The sequence below is a fragment of the Dasypus novemcinctus genome, chromosome 21 (genome assembly GCF_030445035.2).
Source record: "Dasypus novemcinctus isolate mDasNov1 chromosome 21, mDasNov1.1.hap2, whole genome shotgun sequence".
In the NCBI taxonomy this organism is placed as follows: domain Eukaryota; kingdom Metazoa; phylum Chordata; class Mammalia; order Cingulata; family Dasypodidae; genus Dasypus; species Dasypus novemcinctus.
The window spans coordinates 69150097-69170086 of NC_080693.1; the positions used below are offsets into that span (position 1 = coordinate 69150097).

Genomic DNA, 19990 nt, shown 5'->3' on the forward strand with positions numbered 1-19990 from the left:
TTGTCAGCGGCACCCAGAATCTGTGTCTCGTTTTTTTGTTGCATCATCTCTCCGTGTGTAAGGCGCCATTCCTCAGCAGGCTGCACTTTTTTCACGCTGGGCAGCTCTCCTTACGGGGTGCACTCCTTGCACATGGGGCTCCCCTACATGGGGGACACCCCTGTGTGGCATGTCACTCCTTGCGCGCATCAGCACTGCACATGCACCAGCTCATCACGTGGGTCAGGAGGCCCAGGGTTTGAACCTTGGACCTCCCACGTGGTAAGCAGGCACCCTATCCGTTGGGCCAAATCTGCTTCCCATGATATTTACTTTTAACCTGGGATTAAAAGTTGGACAAAGACCTTAATGAATAGGCAGGACATAAGGAGTTGTCTGTCCATGACTCATTAGCTTTTCAAGCTAAAACTTCTCATGGGGACAAGAATCAGCAAAAGGACAGAGCTTCAGGTAAACTGGAAAATGTTCCTCCAGCTCACAGATCTTGGATCAGTGTCTGGGCTCTGAGTGGCAAATCTTACGAGGTGCTCCCCAGCTTTACTCCAGAGCTACCTACCAGTTACCTGTTTATTCCACCATTCAACAGCATCAATTGTTACTGGGTGCTCAACCATATTCCAGGGACATGTGTGACCTCATTTAATCCTCACAACTACCTATAAGGATGTACTATCGAATTTCATCTAAGCCAAAACCACACTGACAGTATGCACAAAGAAAGCAAGCCACTGCCAATAACTATAAGACTCCATCGATTTTAAGATGCTTTTTTCCCCAGAAATGTTAGGATGGGACAAACTGTAATGTCTTAGAATTGATGAAATGTGAATATTATCCCACTATCCAGATAAAGAAACTGAGGTACAGGGAGAGAGAAAGTAATTTGCCCAGGGTCATATAGGTTGTTAAGTGGAAGCACTGGGATACAACCTCAGAAGTCTGGTCACCTTTACACAGCAGTAAACTCAGAATTCTAGAAGGTCATGTGGAATACCCCCCAAAACAAACAAACAACAACAAAACCATCACCAGGGAGAGAGGCAGGACACTGGGTGCTAACTCAGCTACACCACAAGCACCGCAGCTCATTAACTACAGCAATTCTCTGAACAGCTCCGATTCTGACCCTTCATTGCCCAAAGAGGGCACTATGCTAGACCACCTCTAGCCAATAGTCATTTCTCTCCTGGAAATAAGCACATGTTGGAATCAGAAAGTCCTAGATTAAAATTACTGCGCCATCATCTAACCAGTCTGTTACCCTGGGCAAGTTCCAGAGCTGCTCTGAGCCTTGTTTTCCTCTTTTGTAAAACTGGGCTACCACCCTCTGCCTTACAGGGATGCTCAAGGACCAGGGAGGACTAAAGGGCAGAAAGTTGGGGAGGAGATATAGCTTGAGTGGTTGAGCACCTGCTTCCCATGTACGAGGTCCTGGGTTTGATCCCCAGTACCTCTTATAAATAAACAAGGAAGCAGATGTGGCTCAAGCAATTGGGCTCTTGGCTACCATATGGGAAGTCCAGGGTTTGATGTCCGGGGCCTCCTGGTGAAGGCAAGCTGACCCATGTGACAAGCTGGCCCACGCGGAGAGCTGGCCTGCATGGATTGCTGGCCCGTGAGGAGAGCCTGTGCAGCAAGATGACACAACAAGAGACACAGAGGAAAGACAATAAGACACAGCAGATCAGGGAACTGAGGAGGCGCAAGAGAATGATCACCTCTCTCCCACTCTGGAAGGTCCCAGGATTGGTTCCCAGAGCCACCTAATGTGAAAACAAGCAGACACAGAAGAACACACAGTGAATGGACACAAAAAGCAGACAACAGGGGGAGAGGGGGAATAAATAAAATAAATAAATCTTTAAAAAAAATAAGCAAGCGAGAAAACCAACTCTCATTGGGGAGCAGATATAGCTCAGTGGTTGAGCGCCTGCTTTCCATGTATGAGGTCTGGTTCAAACCCCAGTACCTCATAAAAAAAAAACAAAAAACGAAAGGGCAGAAAGTAGGAGCCGGCAGCTTTGGAATTTAATAAATGTTCTCTTCTATGCTAGGCTTTAACTGCTTTAGGCAGAATCAAAAGATTCCCTGTGACTTCAACAACTCCCAAGGGGAACCTCAAAAAAGAATAAGGATCAAGCACAAGAAAATAGACCCTGAGGGATACTTGGGCAACAAAAATGGACTGGAAGTGCCTTGAGGACAGGGACAGTGTTTGTTTAAGGAACTTCCGAACTTTTGAATAAATGAATTGACAAGAGAAAGGGGAAAAAGAAAGAACAGGAACTTAAAGCCATTAAGAGACACTGGTCAAGAGACATGAGGATGAAGATAGTTTTATAACTGAACCTGACACAGAAAACTGATCTTTGAAGATTGTTTGATACCACAAGTGATCTACAGCCAGAATTTCCCCATTGCTCTATAATGTTCCTTCACTGAGTAATGGTCTATGCATTTCTCCCCCTTCTTGCCTCAAGAGTTTCAGAAAATCCTCAGAAGACAGAGCTTTTCACTAGGAGGGAAGGGGAATCAAATGGCATGTAGAAACAAACTCGCAACCGACAGTTTTTCCTCATCATGTCCTTAATGGCTAGCACAGTTTCTGGCACTTGGCACACTCTCAAAAAGAAAAAAAATTAGTTGAATGAATATTTCTTTTTTGACTTCTTCATGCAGTTTCTTTTTGACCCAAACTCCGAAATATGCTATACCTTTATTCTGTCTAAAAGCCTACTTTTTCCTGCTGCTTCTCCAGAGACGCTGTAATAACATATTTATTAATAACAAACAATGCACTTGGTATATGTAATGTCTCCACGCTATGTCATGTGATGCCATTCTTCTCTCTGCAAAGTGCACCTCAACAAGGCCCGGCATGTTCAAACCAAACCAAACTCTTGAACTTTTCCTTCTCCCTCATCAGTCCCTTCAGTCCATTATCAGTGGACTCGATTACCACCACCCCAATCTCAGTCTGTTAATCTCCTTCCTTTCAGCACAGCACCTTTTCCTGGAGATAAACGTGCAAAGATGTTCAGTTCATCCAGACTGCTCCCACTTATTCCCCTCAAGCCTTCACTGACACTCCCAAAGAGGTCCATGTAACAAGAAAGAAGCTGTATGGCAAAAATCTGGCTTTATCCCCATCAACTCAGGAGACTTGTTTTCCATAAGTTCAGGACAGCTACCAGTGATAGAATACTGAAACAGTTAAGGGTTAGGTAAGAGCTAATGGAAGTGGCTGCTGTACTTTTCCAATACCTTCTATGAGATACAATGCACTGTACTACCCAGTTCTAAAACCCACAAACCTACACTCCTCTAACTCTCCATTTTTCTTCATTGATTTCCATAATAAAAGTCACTCCATTTCCCTCCAGCTTATATCTAGCTCCTGAGATGACTCTTTTTCCTTTGATGAGAATCATCAAAACATGCAAAAGTCTCATTCCTGTTTTTGTGCAGAGCAGAGATGGGCCTGCCAGCATGAGCATGTCACAACCCCTGCCCTCAAGGAGCCCACGCTCTTCCTTCAACTCTAAAATATGTCTTCCCTGTGCAGTGTCTAAAAAATGTAGTGACAAAGTAATTCCAGGCTTTGGAGAAAGAGCGAGGGTGGAAGCAGACTTTGCCCTTACACTTTATATCCTGTAACCATAACAACCGATGGTTCAAAGTAACCAATACCAAAATGAGGGGCTAAATTTTCCAAAAACCATTTTCAAAAGGGGACACTCTTCTGCACCAAATACCATGTCATCCGTGCGTTCTGAGTGGTGTGTGGTGCAATTTAAGTCAGCTGTTCCACTCCTGCTGCCCGTCCCACCGTTCATTTTTGGGTTCCCCAGCGACTACAGCCTCCACCGTCACACACGCGCTTCCCGACAGGGCACCTGGCGTTAGGCCTCAGTCCAATGTCACTTGTTAACCTTCCAGTGCCCCGGATTTCGGCACGCCGCCGCCTCATTTCGACAGCACACGAACCACCCGCACGGTCATCCACGTTTTCCAGGAGTTTGAGAAAAAACGAGAGCCGCAGACAACCTCTGACAGATCCGCGGAAAAGTAACTGCGGTCCGCGACTTCCAAGCATTTCACGACGTGGGCGAGCGGGGCGGCAGGAACCCAGGGCCCCATTCATAAAAATCACAAGCTGTTTACTTTAGTTTGTGCATGGATGGAGCCTCCCTACCCTGGGTCGAGCCCCGAGCCCTAGGACTGCAGGCTGGGGGACAGGACGGCGGGCACCTCTGGCCCGGGTCACCCCCTAACCGCCCGAAACGCCCCCCAAGGGAAGGGTTCGCCGGGGGGCGTCGCAGGGGCGCGTCCCAGTCAATTCCCTGGCGTGACAGCGGGAGGGGCTCTGGGGACTCGACTCCACGCCCGGCCGCGCCAACGGCCGCTGGACCTCGCCCGCGCCCGGACCCGGTGGGGTCGGGCCGCCCCCAGCCCCGGCCTCCGCCGCGGGGTGCCCTACCACCCACCGCCCCCGCCCGACGCCGGGAGCGCTCACCCCGCACCGGCCGGCTGCCTCATCGTACTGCGCCCGTCCTCCCCGGCCGCCGCGGCTCGGGTTCCAGCTCTGGCTCGGGCCGCCGCGCCGCCGCCCGCCGGCCCTCGGGCCCCCGCCGCCCCGCCCCGCTGGCGGACCCGCCCCGCGCCCGCGGCCTCCGCCGCCAACCAGAGGGCGGTGGGGGCGGAGCAGGGCGCGCGCCAGGCCCGGCCAATCCAGCCCTTACCGGCGCGCTGGGGAGCGGCCACGGAGATGGGCGAGCGATTGGTCAGGCCTGTTAAAGAGGACGCCGCCCGCGGGGCTGGGGCTGGGGGAGGGGCGGCTGGAGAGTTACCTTGGTGCATCCGGGAGGAGATCCGGGTGGGGTGGGGATGGGTAATAAGCTTACCTCTCCCCACCGAGCTGCAGCGTTTTCTCCAGCTGTTTGTGCTGATTAATTTCCTCTTTCTGCTGCTTATCAACAGGTGGAGACAGAACCTACTCCTGACAGAAGGGGAAATTGAGGATCCGAAAACCAGAGGTTTCTCACTGGGCAAATTCTTTAAAACGCCGATTTTAGAGGGCCATCTTTCCCCATCCAATCCCAGGAATTGGCTTAAAAAGTCAGATTCCCAGCCTCCCACAGTACGCCCCCCATGTGACCACAGCATCCAATCCCAAACTAACTCTGTCGTTAGTTCTTACAGCTTAGAACTCGTCTAGTTTAAATTACTCATTTTATCGAGGCAGTATCGGAGGCTCTTGGAAGTAAGGTGACTTCTAGAGGTAAATTCTCACTTAGAATGTGCTTCCTGGCGTGGTAATGCCCATATTGCATTTTCTATCTCCTGTGAACCTGGGGTGGCAGGCGAAAGGACGGCTCCCTTCACACTTGTACACTGCAAGAGCCCCTCTGCCCATCCCTGTTGCCAGCAGTGTGCCTTCTACATCCGTGGGTCCCAAACCTCAATGTCAGATCATTATGGCGGTCTTTCAAATGCAGATTCCCAGGTCCCTCCCAGAGTCTCTAATTCCCAACATCTGAGAGATGGGACAGGGGGAAATAGCCTCTCATTGAGAGGAGTTGATGCAGGTAGAACAAGAGCCGCACACACTCAGGCGCATATTTCCGAGTCTACCAGAGCAAAGAAATCCAAATTCAGGCATCAAAAATAAAGCTAAACTTTTCCTCAAAACCAGTAATATGGCTGGGAGACTTGCTGGTTGGGCTTAGAGGTCACCTTACCTGGAGGCTTAGAACTATTTCTCTGAAGATTATACACTCAGCGGGTCCTGCTAAACACTGAGGTTAGGACACTGGGCCTGGATGGAGCCCCAGTTGAAAGCTTGAAAGCTTGATGGGAGGGAGGGGCAAGGTTGGGACCTAGAGCGGGGAAAGCCAGTCCTGTTCTGACTAGTGAGATAAAGCTTAAATAACTAACTGGCAAACACACCCTTCCTCATCGCCATCACCAGCCCCAGTCACAACCCCAAGAAGTGCCCTGCCCCTCTGGAGCCACATTCCAATGCCATCAAGCCCTACCTGCCCTTTCGACCACATTCCTTTCCCCCTCCGGAAGGCCCTGTCACACATCCGACCCAGACGTCAGTGCCCTTTGACTTGAAGGTCAGCCCTCTCCCACCTGGACCCCTCCTATGCACAGAGAGCCAGTTCTTGGAATGGTCTCCACACAACAAACCTAGTTTTGTCGTGAGATCTGATGGGCGCTGTGTTTGCCAGGGTCAGCTCCGCACACAGATTGATCACCCTTGTCAGGGTTGAGTCTTGGGGTTGCAGTTGTCACTCCTTAGGATCACTGCTTGTCTCCCCTCCTCTTTCCCAAAGAAAAATGAGCTGTCTCAACAGGAGAGGGCTTCCATCCCGGATGCCTGGAAATGTGCAGCAAGGGCAAGTAACTGATGAGGAAACAGCCTAAAACTCTTCTCTGACCTGTCTTCAAATCCCAACCTCAGAGAGAAGGAGAGGGGGTTCAGGCCCTGGGGCTGTGTCACCCGGAGGTTCCTTGGAAGCGGGTACTGTGTAGCCCAGAGTGTTCACCACCCTCCTTGGCCAGGCTAAGCCCTACATAAACATTAGGTAAATAGTACATTATCAACATGATCTCAAACTAGGTGACCAGAAAGATCCAGCACCAACATTTAGAAGGAGCCCTTCTTTTAGAAAAGTGAGGAATTTGGATCCTTTGAAAAACAACTGAATGTATAAGAATTATATTAATATATAATAAAATCAATGTTTCCTACCTATTAAGAATTCACTATGCACCAGAGCTGTGCCAACTTATTTGTACATATTAATTCATTTAAACCTTACAATAACCCTTTGTGGTAGTGTTAGCGGAAAGCTCTGGGTTCTGGTCTTCTAAGTTCTTGGCTTATGTTGCATAAAAGAATTTAAGACACTCCATAGGGTAGGCAAAGGAGTGAAGGGTTTATTAAAAAACAAAATGAGAAAAGTACACGGTCTGAGGCATGGACCTCATGTGGGGCCCCAGCTCAGGCCTTTTTGAAGTCTTTCCTCCTCCCCCTTCGCAATGGTGGGGCAGGGCCCAGCTGTTTGCTGTTCTGATTGGCTGCCCCACCTGTTAGCTCTCAGGGGGCCAATACTGAGGCCTTTTGTTTGAAGGGATCTCAGGCTTCCCTTGACCCTAAATGGGATTCTCATTCCAAACAGGATTCTTGTTCCAAATGGGTTTCTTGTGGCTGGGGTCTCACAAGATCTTCCTGGCAGTCTTCCCCTCAGGAGGTTTCTAGGTGGGGATTCACGGCCTTGTGGTCTGCGGGCCCTGTGGTCCGCCGGCCGCCTTCCCCGTTTCACTATACTAACCTTCCTCAGTAGGTCTGAAGTTATTTTTTCCATTTTACAGATGCAGAAACTGAAGCTCACAGAGAACTGGTGATGTGTCCAAGATCAACTGGCTAGTTAAAGAAGAGCCAGTATTCATGACCTTATGCATAGCTTCCTCCTCACCACTCTGCTCCAGTGCCTGCCAAAATGACCTTTCCTGCTGCCGGAAACAGGACAGATAAAGGGCAAAAGAAGGAAATATCACTAATTTTAATCAAAAGATTGGAGCATTGCATTGCTGCCACTTATCATTTGCTTGACTTTCAAGAAGTTAGATAATTATACCTCTTTGAGCCTTGGATTGCTCATCTATAAAATGGAGACAATAAGGAATCCTGCCTCCCCAAGTTGGCATGAAAATCAGATCAGATGAGCAAATGAATATGTACGTGCTTATAAATGAAAAGGGTGGTTTTAGAGCTTGGCGTCTGTGACTCATTGTAGTGACATCTGACAAAGGTCAAGGATTGTGATGCTAAATTTAAATCTCAAGCAAGTTTCCTTACTTTGACCCCTTGGCCCCCAAATATCTGCTCTGTATGTAAAGCATGTACAAAGTAGCCTAAATATTTTCGGCCTATAGTAGGATCTTTTTTTTTTTTTTTTTTAAAGATTTATTTATTTATTTAATTCCCCCCCCTCCCCTGGTTGTCTGTTCTCTGTGTCTATTTGCTGCGTCTTGTTTCTTTGTCCGCTTCTGTTGTCGTCAGCGGCACGGGAAGTGTGGGCGGCGCCATTCCTGGGCAGGCTGCTCTTTCCTTTCACGCTGGGCGGCCTTCCTCACGGGCGCACTCCTTGCGCGTGGGGCTCCCCCACGCGGGGGACACCCTTGCGTGGCAGGGCACTCCTTGCGCACATCAGCGCTGCACATGGCCAGCTCCACACGGGTCAAGGAGGCCCGGGGTTTGAACCGCGGGCCTCCCATGTGGTAGACGGACGCCCTAACCACTGGGCCAAAGTCCGTTTCCCAATATAGTAGGATCTTAAGTCACAGAAATTCCAGCCCAAGTTACTCTGCCATTCTCCCCTCTCCCCTCCATCTCACCCAAGGCTCTCTCACAACACAGGCTGTAGCCACTGGTTAAGCCCACAGATGTTCTAATATACTTCAGTCATTTCCGATTATGGCATTTCAAGATAATTCCTATTTTCTCATGAAATTCTTACCCCCCCCCAAAAAAAAAAGTGCTCTAAAATTTTAATTCCAATTTTTGGCACTCCATTGTTCTTTTAGAGGGAGAAATGTCTGAGCTTAGAAAAACAGACACCAAAATTTGATCCACTTGTACACCTAAAAAAGATTAGGTGGAAAATAACAAGTGTTGGTGAAGATGTGGAGAAATTCGAACCCTCCTGTGTTGCTGGTGGGGATGTAAAATGGTACAGCTGCTATGGAAAATGGTTTGGCAGTTCCTCAGAAAAACATAGAATTACCATATAACCCTATGTTTATATCCAAAAGAATTGAAAGGAGGGACTTGATATTTTATATTAAAATATTAATGATCTTGAATCAACAAAAAACATTGTGACCATGTTGACTACAATGACAACATAAGCAAATTGATGGGAAAAAAGATGCAAAACCAAAATTGTAAACGTGTTGACCACAAATAGAATGTAATTGAATTGAGGAAAATGTATTTTTGTAATAAGTGATAAGCAGACTTTGTGCAAAGAAATGATATGGACTGGCTTAATGCCAGCCAGATAGGCACTTCTTATAAAACCCAGTACAGAAGCTGCTTTGCTAAGTGTAGGTTGAGGCAGACTGACAACCAGTCTCTGACTCCCAGATTTAATGCTGCAAGATCTGCTGCATTCTTGCTGACACACCGCAGTCAGCCCAATGCCTCCTGCCTCAACTTTGGAACCTCCACTAAGTACAGCATCAGCCCTCGCTCCCAAGTCTGTTCTTTAAAAGGTGTTTGCCTGGCAGTATAGCATTTCTCAGGCCAGTGGACTTTAAAGACTCTGATATTCTCCACCTTTAAATGCATTGGATGCCCTGACTTGGTTATTATGCATTAGTCATTTGGGCTGCTTGCAATTAGGCAAGCAAATAAATTACACTGAGCATTCAAACTGTAGTCATGTTGGACCTGCCTTCAAGTGCTAAATTTACTTTCAATTTCAATACTACATTTACATGACACTCAACAGATATTTGTACATCAATATGCATAGCAACATTATTCACAATTGCCAAAAGTGAAATCAACCCATGTCCATCAACAGATGAATGGATAAACAAAATGTGGGCCATACATACAATGGAGTATTACTCAGCCATAAAAAGGAATGAAGTTCTTATATATGCTACAACATATATAGTATATCTCAGAAACTTGAAAGCATTATGCTAAGTAAAACAAGTTAGATACAAAAGGAAAAATGTATGATTTTGTTACCGGAGAGCTCTGGGTTCTGGGCTTCTAGGTTCTTGGTTTATGTTGCATAAAGGAATTTAAGGACACACCATAGGGTAAGCAAGGGAGTAAGGAGGTTATTAAGAAACAGGAAAACGAGCAAAGTACACGGTCTGAGACATGGGCGGCAGATGTGCTGCAGAGTGAGCTGTGTGTGGGGCCCCAGCTCAGGCCTTTTTGAAGTCTTTCGTCCTCCCTCTTCGCAATGGTGGGGCAGGGCCCAGCTGTTTGCTGTTCTGATTGGTTGCCCCACCTGTTAGCTCTCAGAGGGCCAATACTGAGGCCTTTTTGTTTGAAGGTAACCAGGGCTTCCCCTTGACGCTGTCTGATGGGATCTTTCAGGAGGTTTCTGGGTGGGGTTTCACAGCCATGTGGTCTGCCGGCCACGTTGTCCGTAGGCCATGTTGTCTGCTGAGCCATAGCCCACTTCCCCCTTTCACTATACTAACCTGCCTCAATCAGTTTTATGAAATATTTAGAATAAGCAAATTCATAGAGACAGAAAGCAGATTACAGGTTACCAGGGATGGGGTGGGATTGCAAATTGGGAGTTACTGCTTAAAGGGAGAGTTTCTGTTTGAGGTAATGAAAAAGTTTGGTAATGGACGGTGGAGATGGTAGCGCAACATTGTAAATATAATTGGTATCACTGAACTGAACACTTAAAAATGGTTAAAATGGTAAATTTTAGGGTATGTATATATTACTTTTTTTTTAAAGTTCAACAAGGGACAGCTGTGTTAAAGCAAATATTTTTTTTGGCATACTTAGAGAGACATGCTATATTTAAAAATAAAGTTTAAAGCCCTGATCTGATAAAGATGGCAGAGTAAGACTCTTAAGGGCAAAAACTGGAAGTGACATCCTTCTCAGGATCCCAGAAAACAGTAAAAGGATTGTAGTAATAGGCAAGCACCATATCAAGAAAAAGACCACTTGAAAGTGAAAGTCCTGACGTCTTCCCCATCTCCTCTTTGGCTCCGCATGGGACCTTTCAGCATTCCCAGTGTGAATCCCTGCTCCTGGTTCCAGAGGGAGCAGTGTGGCCCTTTGTGCATATACTGGGAGCATATGTGTCTGGCCAAATCTGTCTGGTGGTGACTTGAGGGATTCACTGTGCTGGAACTTACCCTACCTGTAGAAGGTGGCTCACAGAGTCTCTTACACTTGTGGATGAGCTGTCAAGTTGTGCAGGCAGGGGCAAGGAATTGCTGACAAAGTGTGCAGTGCATGGAATGTGAAGAAACTGTTCCAAGCAAAGAGGAGACTATCCTATCTGTGTAAACAGGGCAATTCCTAGGGCCAAATGCACATGCCCAAGACAAGATATCTGCCAGAAAGGATCAGGGAGGTCCAGTTGGCCTGGAGTATTTTCATACAATCCATTGTATGGATGAAAGAGCTGCATTCCCAAAAGTGTTTTCTTTTTTTTTTTGCATTCGAGGACAACTTCATAAAAGTAGCTGGGTACAAGCTTAAGGAACAGACCCCACAGAGTCTAAATTTCAACGATAACACATTAAAATATCAAAATGTCCTGAATTCAACAAAAAGTTACAAAATATACATCCCCCACCCCCCCACCCCCCGAAAAACAAATCAAAACAAAAACCCAGGAAGCAATGGCCCAGGTAAAGGAGAAGATTAAAGCAGTAGAAACCGTTCAAAAGAAGGACCAAATCTCCACCACACCAAAATCTTAAAAAATGGTCCTAAATATGCTCAAAGAGCTAAAGGACAAAGCTAAAAGAAATCAGGAAAACAATAAATGAACACAGAATATCCATATAGTTCTGGAAATTATGAAAAGGAACCAAACAAAGCTGAAGATTACAGTATCAGAAATGTTAAATTCTCTTGAGAGGTTCAACAGCAGATTGAAGCTGGCAGAAGAAGAAATCAGAGAACCTGAAGATAAGACAATTGAAATGATTCAATCTGTGCAAATGATATGACCCTATAGACAGAAAATCCTGAAAAATCCATAATAAAGCTCCTAGAGCTAATAAATAAATTCAGCAAAGTGGCAGGGTACAAAATCAACATCCAAAAATCAGTACTGTTTCTATACATACACAATGAACAATCAGAAGACGAAATCAAAGAAAAAAATTCCATTTGCAATAGCAACTAAAAGAATCAAGTACCTAGGAATAAATCTAATCTAGGTAATAAAGGACTTGTACACCAAAAACTACAAACATTGCTAAAAGAAATCAAAGACTACCTAAAGAAATGAGGGACATTTCATGTTCATAGATTGGAAGACTATCTACTGTTATGGTGTTAGTCCTACCCAAAGCAATGTATAGACTCAACAACAATTCCAATAAAAATTCTAACAACCTTCTTTGCAGAAGTGGAAAAGCCAACCATCCAATTTATATGGACGTGTAAGGGGCCCTGAATAGTTAAAGCCATCTTGAAAAAGAAGAATGAAGTTGGAGGACTCACATTTCCTGACCTTAAAACTTATTTACAAAGCCACAGTAATCAAAACAACATGGTACTGGCATAAGGACAGGCATATAGACCAGAAGAATTGAATTGAGAGCTCAGAAATGAACCTGCATATTTATGGCCAACTGATTTTTGACAAGGGGCAAAGTCCACTCAATTGGGAAAGAGTAGTCTCTTCAACAAATGGTGCTGGGAAAACTGGATTTCCATTTGCAAAAGAAAAGCAGGCCCCCCTACTTTACACTATATACAAAAATCAACTCAAAATGGATCCAAGACTTAAATATAAGAGCTAGAATTATCAAACTCAGAAAAAAATGCATCTTCAGGACCTTGTGTTAGGAAAGGGTTTCATAGACTTTACACCCAAAGCACAAGCAACAAAAGAAAAAATGGATAAATGGGACCTCAGCAAAATTTAAAACTTTTGTGCCTCAAAGACTTTATCATGAAAGTAAAATGACAATGTACACAATGGGAGGGAATATTTGGAAACCATATATCTGATAAAGGTTTAATATCCAGAATATATAAAGAAATCCTTCAACTTAGCAACAAAAAGACTAACAACCCAATTTTGAAAATGGACAAAAGATTTGAATAGACATCTCTTCAAAAAAAGATAGATAATTGGCCAAAAATCACATGAAAAGATGCTCAATATTAGCTATCAGGGAAATGCAAATCGAAACCACAATGAGCTATCCTTTCACACCCATTAGAATGGCTACTATTAAAAAATGGATAATAACAAGTGTTGGAGAGGATGCAGAGAAATAGGAATACTCATTCATTGCTGGTGGGCAATGTAAAGTGGTGCAGCCACTGTGGAAGACAGTTTGGTGGGTCCTCAGAAAGCTAAGAATAGATTTACCATATGACCCAGCAATCCCACTACTAGGCATATGCCCCCAAAGAATTGAAAGCAGGGTCTCAAACAAATATTTGCATACCGATGTTCATAGTGGCATTATTCACAATTGCCAATAAATAGAAACAATCCAAGTTTCCATAAAGTGATGAATGGGTAAATAAAATATGGTATATACAATGTAATATTATTCAGCCATACAAAAGAATGAAGTCCTGTTACATGCGACAACATGGGGATGAACCTTGAAGATACGCTGAGTGAAATAAGTCAGACACTGAACTGTTTGCTTTAGAACCTCCCCCTCTCTAAGATAGTATGTACTCCTCCTCTAGATCAAATCAAATTCTTACTTACCACCTCCTCTTTTATTATCTTTTTTTTTTTTTTTTGAGATACCAGGGCCAGGGATTCCTGGGACCTCATGTGTGGTAAGCCAGTGCTCAACCACTGAGACACGTCAGCTCCCCTGAATTGGTTTTTGTCTTTGTTTGCCTGTTGTTTGCTTTTTTGTTTTTAGAAGGCACCAAAAACCAAACCCAGGACCTCCCATATGGGAAGCAGGCGCTCAACTGCTTGAACCACACCCACCCCCTGTCTTTTTAATTTAATCATGCAAATGAGCATGGATACATTTTAAAGGTAAAAAGACTCCAATGACTGCAAAGTACACATAGCAAAAACATAAGATGTTTCTTCATATACTTTTTTCCTTACCCCTAGCGTAGCTTTAACAAATGGTTGGTAATGTGTACTTCCCATTACTGTATCTGTGTGCACATATATGTCTCCCTATATATATATATTTATAAATGCATATGATCTTTGGACAATGGAAAATGCCATTCCATTATTGTATTTTTTCTTTCATAAACTGACTAGTTAAATGTCAGACCTCACTCTAGCCCCTATATTTATTAATCTCTCCTTTACAAATTCCACCAATCTGTCTTTGTGCTGCAAATTTTCAGATCCATCTTCAGGTTCACTGGTTATCATTTCAGTGTTAACTAATATACATTAACCTGTCATACAATGTAAAGCTAAATAATAAAATATATATGCGTATGTTAAAAAAAAAAGAGAAACCAGACACAAAAGGACAAATATTGCATGAGCTCACTGATTTGAAATGATTAGAATCTATAAGCAAAATCATAGAGTCAGACTCTAAAATATAAGTTACCAGGAGAGAGGGTGGGGCTAGGGAATGGAAAGTTAAGGCTTAAAATGTACAGGGTTCCTATTTGGAATGATGAAAATGCTTTGTAATGGATGGTGGTGACAATAGCACAACAGTGTGAATGCAATTAACAACACTGAAATATATATCTGAATGTGATTAAAAGGGGAAATGTATATATGGAAGTGTACTACACTGTGAACCTTAAGTTAAACCAAGGACTTTACTTAATATTACAATTATAAAAATGTTCTATCATCACTTGTAACCAATGTTTCACACCAATGCAACTTGTTGGTGGTGGGGTGGTATATGGTATTTTGTACATGATTGTTCTGTAAATCTACAACTTCTCTAATAAAGAAAAAATGAAAATTTAAAAAATCATTGAATTTTATGCCAAGAAGCATAAAGAAGAAAGAATGGAGAAAAGTGAACATAGTCTAAGGAACCTATGGTACACCATCAGGCATACCAATATATGCATTGTGGGAGTCCCAGAAGAAGAAGGAAAAAAAAAGAGAAAGGGGCAGAGAGAATATTCAAGTAACTACTAGCAGAAAACTTCCCAAATTTAATGGAAGACCTGAATATACAGTACACCCAAAACACTCAAACTCCAAATAGCTTAAACCCAGATAGACCCATGCCATAGCATACTACAATTCTGAGAATTCTGAAAATTGCAAGAGAAAAGTAATGTGTCATATGTAAGAGAGCCTCAATAAGATTAGGAACCAGTGTCTCATTGGAAACCATGGAGGCAAGAAGGCAGTGAGACGAAATATTTAATATGCAGAGAGAAAACAATTGCCAACCAAGAATTTTATATCCAGAGATGCTGTCTCTGGGGAAATCACAGAGCAGAGGTGGTGGCAGGATGGTACCTGAGGTAGAACTGGATGTTGTCATTGTTTAGAGTGGAGGTGGGGTGGGGGGGCAAGGTTTTCACAGGTGAGCAGTTCTAGTGATGTCAAGGTCTAGGTGTGGCCATGGACCTGGGTTTCTGAAGATGTTTTATTCCCAGGTTTCCCCCTCCCTGGTTCCTCTATGGAGCGCAATCTCAGAACTTTGTGCCCTCTAGCGCTTTCTGTTTGTTCATTCTGCACCACCGCTGGGCATGACTCTTTAAGATAATTGGCATGGAGGGGAGCATCATTCTTGACTGGTTCTCCTGAAATAAAAACCTGTTAATATTCAGAAGGACTTTAACCACAGTCCAGATACAAGCAGCTGTGGGAAGGGCTACTTGAGGCAAGTCTTCAGGGGCTTTAGAGACGCCCTGACTGCTGAGGCTCCTGTGACTAAATTCCTGCATCACAGAGCAGCAGACAGCCAGATCGTGTCCCTTGTTTACTTTGCTGGTTAGCACGGGAGACCTGAGGTTATTAAATATAAAGGTCTCAAGGCCCTGCCATTCCAGGCCCTTTGTGGAACAGAGCCAGGGTGGGTTGTCTAAGGGGAAAAAATGACCCTCCCCTCCTTCCCCCACGCCCTCCTGTAACCTGTGCCTTGCCTCTGGGGGCCTTCCTGGCGCTTGCTCAGAGGATAACACCATGTACAGCAGGTACTCCCAGGCTTTCTAAGCCCCAGTGTCCCTAAAACCTTGACACCACCCAAGGCCCTCTGCCCATGCCCACTATCCTCCTCCCCCCACCCGGACAAGCGAAACTCAATCTCGAGCTTGTCTGGATCCCTGGGGAGCATGGTTCTAACTCTGAGGATGGAAGGTCAGCAGCACAGCCAATGGGTGAGGGCCCGGCCTTGCACCTCTTGTCCCCACTCGCCCCCATCACCTCCTAAAGCAGGGAAGGGGTGGGAGCGAGGCGCTCAGCTGGCCGGTTACCAACACAGACGTCCACCTGAACACAGCGCAGGTGTTTGTTTTTAACCTTGAAGAGGGGATTTATACAAGTGGTAGAGAGTACCTAGAAGTAAGAAGGAAGCACCTGCCCCCACTGGGTTGTTAAACAGAGTCGAGAGGGGAAATGGTGGAGTTGCTAGCCTTGGCCACTTCCTTGTGGCTATCTGGCACCTAAGGGAATTAGAAGACAAAGATGGTCTCTATTTTGATGGGCGGTTAGGCAAAAAAAAGTTTGAATGTGTTTTGGCCAGAGTTCCCCAGAAGGCAGCACTTGAGACAAAAGTCATGGCCAGTACATTATTGGGGAGCGTGAGCCCCGTGAAGAGGAGAGAAGCCCTGGGGACTCAAGTAAGCATGGGGAGAGAGGCGCTGAGAATGTTCCTGGATCCTGGAAGTGAAGCCCTGTGCAAAGCACCCTAGGACCCACCATGTGAGGTGGGGAGAGCAAGAGGGAGACATTGACTCACTGGTTTCTGAGCCCACTGTGCTGTAACCTCTGCTGCCAGGGTGCACTTGCCTGGTCCTGTGTGCACCAAGTCAGCAGAGATGTTGCTGCAGGCCTGAGGTGAGATGGCATCAGGTTGCACTTGCTGGAAGCCTTTGGGAGCATTCACAGAAGCCGCCACCACAGCCGGCAGTGGTGGGAAGGCAGTGGCAAGGGGATCTGTGGTGGTGCCGAAGAGGTGTCTGAGGTAGAGTCTACTTGTATTATCCCATACTAGCAACAACAAAAAGCTGCCATCATGTTACCTTAGGATGGAGGGAGTGTGCACAATTTTGTCCTCTTTATAAAATGTCTTGTAAGGTTACACTGTTCTTTCTAGGGAGGCAATGTTAGGCTAGTGGTTTTGGGGTCATTTCAACCTGGGTTCAGGTTCTTTCTCTATTTCCAAGCTATGTGTCATTCAGCCTCTCTGAGCTCCTGTTTCCTCAGCTGTAAATCGAAGATAATCCATGTCATGTTTTCATAAAGATTACGTGTAAGTAAAATACTTAGTATAGCATCTTTAAATAAGAGGTACCCAATTAATGGAAGCTATTGTTTCTTATTTTTTAAAGATTTTATTTCTCTCCCTTTCCCCCCACCCCCCAGTTGTCTGCTCTCTGTGTCCATTTGCTGTGTGTTCTTCTGTGTCTGCTTGGATTCTTGTCAGCGGCACCAGGAATCTGTGTCTCTTTTTGTTGCATCATCTTGCTGGGTCACCTCTCTGTGTGTACAGTGCCACTCCTGGGCAGGCTGTGCTTTTTTCACACAGGGTGGCTCTCCTTACGGGGCACACTCCTTGTGCTTGGGGCTCCCCTACATGGGGGACACCGCTGCATGGCAGGGCACTCATTGCACGCATCAGCGCTGTGCATGGGCCAGCTCATCACATGGGTCAGGAGGCCCGGGGTTTGAACCCTGGACCTCCCATGTGGTAGGTGGATGCTCTATCCATTGAGCCAAGTCCACTTCCCTACTGTTTCTTTGGAATCTAGGGAAAATTACCTGTTATGGGGTGTAAGTATATTAGGCATGAAGGAAGACAATGAGGTGATGTGCTTAAGTCTCAAAAATAGAAGTGAAAGAAGATACCACATGGTTGCAGGAACCCAAAAAGAACTAAAGACATCTAAGACCCAAAGGGCATATATCTGCAGAGACAACATATATTGGAGTTTCTAGGATAGTATCCATTTCAAATGTTCCTTCCTGGTTTCCCCATACATAAACTCATATTTGAGAGACAGTCACCTGGCTCTTGGTTCAGAAAATAATATTACAGATACATCCCATCAAGAAGAGAGACTATCAGACTGTTTCCTTTGCTCTTCCCATCCCAGGAGTGCCAGCAGCATGGCCTGTCTTCCTGAGGATGTTCTTTCTCCAACACCTCAGCTGAGGGGGCAGCTTCCTTTGCTCTGGTGAGCTGATCGACAGCTACCTGACGTTCAGAAAAACCAGGCTCCTGCAGCACAGCGTCTGCCGTGGCCCCCAGGAGGAAGGAAATCTGCAGGTGGAGCCTCCGCCCCCACCCCAAACCAATCCCCTCTCCTGCTGATTCACCGCAGCAGGAAATGTTGGGTTTTAAAAATTTTTGTTATGAAAGTGATAGAGGCTCATTTTAGAGCATTAAGAATATACAGAAACATGGAGAAGAAAGAAAAAATCACCCTTTTTTTCTTGCCACCGTTAATAATAATTGTTAACAGTTTGGTGCTTTTCCTTCTGTTTTTCAAAGCGCAATTTGTTTCACCTAGCTGTTGTTTTATAACTTTTTTTTAGGTACTGGGGCCAGAGGTTGAACACAGGACCTCTTTTGTGGGAAGCTGACACTCAGCTGCTAAGCTACCCTGGTTCCCCTGTTATTTTACACCTTATATAATTTTGTATTTTCCATTTAAAATTTAACAGTGTAACATCATGAGCAACAATACAGCAGAAGGCAAAAAAGGACTTGGCTTGCAAAGTCAGACAGTCTGAGTGTTAATCCCAGCTCTGCTATAAGCTGATATGATTCTGGGCATATTATTTGCCTTTCCTAAGCCTCAGTTTTGTCATCTGTATAACGGAGGTGATAGACACATCCATTCTCTGCCACTAGCTTTTGTGTGGTCCTCTGGACTGTGAGCTCTTTGAGCACAGAGCCCACATCTGCCTGGTCCTCTGCTGACTCCTAGAGCCTGGCTCTGGTAGATTAAAGATAGCCACAAAGTCTTTGTCACTCGCCCGTGGAGAGTGAGAAAGAGTTTTTTTCCTGCACCCCATCATCTTAGGCTGCCCTCGTGTAGTAGCCAGCCTCTAAGATGGCCCCTAGTGCCTCTCACTTCCTGGTCATCCATGTGAATCAGGGCTGGTCAAACAGAACACGGTGGAGGGAGGTGACAATGTGTGACCTAAAGCCAGGTCATAAAGGGACTGGTCTCATATCTCTTGCCCCGGGGGAAGCCAGCTGCCGTGTTGTAAGGCACTCACGTAGCCCTGTGGAGAGGCCCGTGCACAGAAGGACGGAGGCCTCTGCCAACAGCCCCAGCCTGCAAGAAGGCTGCAGCCCTGGCCAACACTTTGGTTGCGATCACATGGGCTACCCCAAGCCAGAACTGCCCAACCAAACTGCCCTGAAACTCCTGACTGACCCTCTCCTCCCCCCCAACAAAAATGTGAGAGAGAAATTTCAGCTGTCGTTTAAACCATTAAAGTTTGGGGGATTATTTTTTATGCAACAATTGGTTACTAATAGATCCTGTAACTGGCGTTGACCAAAAGAATGCAACAGAAGTGATGTTCTGGGACTTGGGAGCCCAGGTCTGAAGAAGACTGGCAGTTTCCACTTCCTGGCTCTTGGAACCCAGCAGCCATGCTGGGAGAAGCCCAGGCCATGGGGAGGAGTCACAGAGAAGAGGCAGCTGGGTGGCAGTCCCCCAGTCACCCAGCCAGCTGCCAGCACCAGCAGCTGTAGCCGTCACCACGCAGAGCGGAAGAACCGCACATCGGAGCCCAGTCGGCCCACAGAAATGTTAGAGATGAGAAAAGGGCTGTTGCTTCCAGCCTCTGAGTTTGGGGGTGGTGTGTTACACAACAATATTTAACCGAACACTGGCCTAGAACCTGGCACGAAATTGGCTCTTAGAAAGTGTGGTGAATAAATGGATACTCTTTGTTGGGTCTCAGTTTTCCCTACTGTAAAATTAGAGTGGTTAGGCCATTCCATGCCCTATACTCTGTGAGTTTTATGGCTACGGCTTCCCTGGGCCATCTGCCACAGGGCCTCACGTTACTCTCACAGGAAGAGTCCAGTGTCTAGGCCATCTACCCCACATCCCCCCATCATACCAGTT

General features: G+C 45.6%; 1 protein-coding gene across 6 annotated transcripts in view; it reads right to left on the reverse strand.

The window, feature by feature from the left end:
- The window catches only part of TEX2 (testis expressed 2), a 112619-nt gene extending 107458 nt beyond the window's left edge, over positions 1-5161 (reverse strand). For 2 of the 6 annotated variants that reach the window (XM_058284531.1, XM_058284530.1), the window contains exon 1: positions 4517-4632. The gene's annotated coding sequence lies outside the window, so the exon portion shown is untranslated. Of the gene's footprint in view, positions 1-4516; positions 4633-4850 lie in introns of those variants that run through there. The other 4 variants (XM_071210750.1, XM_071210747.1, XM_071210748.1 and 1 more) reach the window with 4 other exon arrangements.
- Between the last annotated feature and the right edge of the window lie 14829 nt (positions 5162-19990).